The sequence below is a fragment of the Macadamia integrifolia genome, unplaced genomic scaffold (genome assembly GCF_013358625.1).
Source record: "Macadamia integrifolia cultivar HAES 741 unplaced genomic scaffold, SCU_Mint_v3 scaffold1106, whole genome shotgun sequence".
Taxonomy (NCBI): Eukaryota; Viridiplantae; Streptophyta; class Magnoliopsida; order Proteales; family Proteaceae; genus Macadamia; species Macadamia integrifolia.
In genome coordinates, this window is record NW_024868089.1 from 189,949 (window position 1) to 192,330 (window position 2,382).

Sequence of the window (2,382 nt, forward strand, 5' to 3'; positions counted from 1 at the left end):
TAATTTGGGGTGGATATGTTCAGAATCCTATTATAGAAGGATCAAATTCATTTATGTGATTCTGCTTTCGAAGACATACAGAAGGAGAATCAGAATGAGAGACTGAAAAATGTAGTTATGAAATAAGAAAACAAATTCCATAGCTAGAGACAAAGATACAATGACCAGAGACCAAAATTCTAAGCAATCAACACAAACTTTTAGGATCTTAGTTCAAGTAACTGGCTCAACATAAGTAATAGAATTTTGATTATCTACATTAAAAGGACACACTCAAATGCACGAGGCTCCCACCATTGTGTGATTTAGAGAGATTCATAATGTAAACAGCCTTACCCTGTTTCACTGAAGGGCCATAATTTTTGTCTGTCCATGTTATTATCATCAACACTCAAGATATTTCGAGCTACAAAGTAACAACCTTAAATTTTCAACATTTAGTGGGAGTGCATCCTAGCTCAGAAATGGGGAATGCATCCTATGTGGGCTGAGAGGAGTTAGTTTTGTTTGAGCTGGTCTTAGTGGGGAGCTCTTGATCTCCTTGCTATTGTTGGGTGTTTCTTTTTGTTTGTTGGCCTTTTGGCCTTAGTCTTTGGAGCTCTCTTTAGTCTTGGGTTCCCTTGTCCCAAGTTTTGGTTAGCTGCTTTGTTTTGTATGGTTCTTTTTCCCCCTTCGCAATAAATTTATATATATATATATATATATATTTTTTTTTTTTTGATTGAAGCACACACAATTGAGATTATCCAGGAGACCAACCATTTCAAATCACACCCATATCCATACCAGATCAGACCGTATCTTCTCAAGAAAATCTCTACAGATCCAAGGGCCCAACAAAGAACCTGCTGCAGACGATAAGAGAGATTGATGGGAGCAGACCCCTTAAATGCTAGCCTTTTGGGTATGCACTATACAGAGCTACATCCATGGCAGTGCATCTTGAATCCTGTTAGTATATCCTATCTAATAGAACCATATATCCATCCAACCTGGTTCAAACTTGAGTATTTATGGGATGAAGCCGAACAATTAAACTTTTCTTCATAAGAAGGCTCACCCCATTCTGTTCTATCTTCATAACAGCGACTATAACATGGATAACTTCTTTTAAGAGAGATGAAGAACTGGCCTCCTTGTGGAACTCCGCCATCTTCTTTGAGTTTGGAAGTTATTAACATAGGAGACTGCCCAAAATTTTTCTCAATCTTTGTTTGGGACATGAGGGACAATTTTACACTACACTATCTATTCCTGTCATGGGCACACTGATTAGTATAACCAAAGTAGAGATAAAATCAGCTGAAGAACCAATACTGTGAAAATGCAACTGATTACCTTCAATCACCTCTTCAAAATTTTGGAGGGCACGTATCTATGAAGTTTCTCTTTTCTTTATTTTCTTCTTCTTCTTCTTCTTCTTCTTTTGGCTATCTAGGCCAGCAGTTGCATGTCTTTCCAAGTCATCATATTCTAACATATATTGTGTTCCCCAGATCCCATCAAGTCCTTTCATATCGATCTGTGGTCATAGACATTATTTGTTTAAACATGAATGAGGAAAAAAAAAAATGTGATTCCTTCAACAAGAAGTGCTACATACATCAAAGAATACAACATTCCGATTTGAGGAAACTGCAAGCAAATAGCATACTTTCTTTCCAAAAAAAAAAAAAAAAAAATGTGATTCCTTCAATAAGAAGTGCCGTATCACATTCAGAAAATAAGGTGCATGGGAAATGATTACCGAGACTTTCACCTTCAATAAACAAGTAAACGGCGAAAAAAATTATTATTAAAATTGAACAAAGTCTTGATATAGAATGGGGAAAAGACCTGGTGTCAGTGAAAACTGTAGAAAAAAAAATATTTGGGCTTTACCACAACATTCATGGTTCTAGGTTTTTTGGTGGTGATCAAAGCTCGATCACTCTCAAGCACCATTTTGTTCAAGATATAATTGTTTCATAAGTCATATATTAGTATGTACAAAAGATTTAGGTGGAAGAAGTGGCAAGGAAAGACATGTACAGTTTATAACTGTCCAAAGTTTGACCTCAAATAGAGTTAATTGGAGGACTAGGATCCATGTAGCCAATCCCATTTAAGTGGTATTTTTCTGAGTTGTTGTGTTCCTCTCCTTTTACTTTCCTTTTCACCTATTTTTCATTTTGGCTGTGCAAGGATTCATATAGCTAACCCCATTTTTGTTGGGATAAGTCCTAATTGTTGTTTTTGCATGTACAAAGATTAACATGTTGGCATATCTAGGTGGGAAAAAAAATACATAATTGACTTAAGGCACCACTTTTGGCATAGTCATCAGCAGATTTATTAAGTTATTAATTAGATATAGAATGGGAAAAAAAAAGTACTTGATAA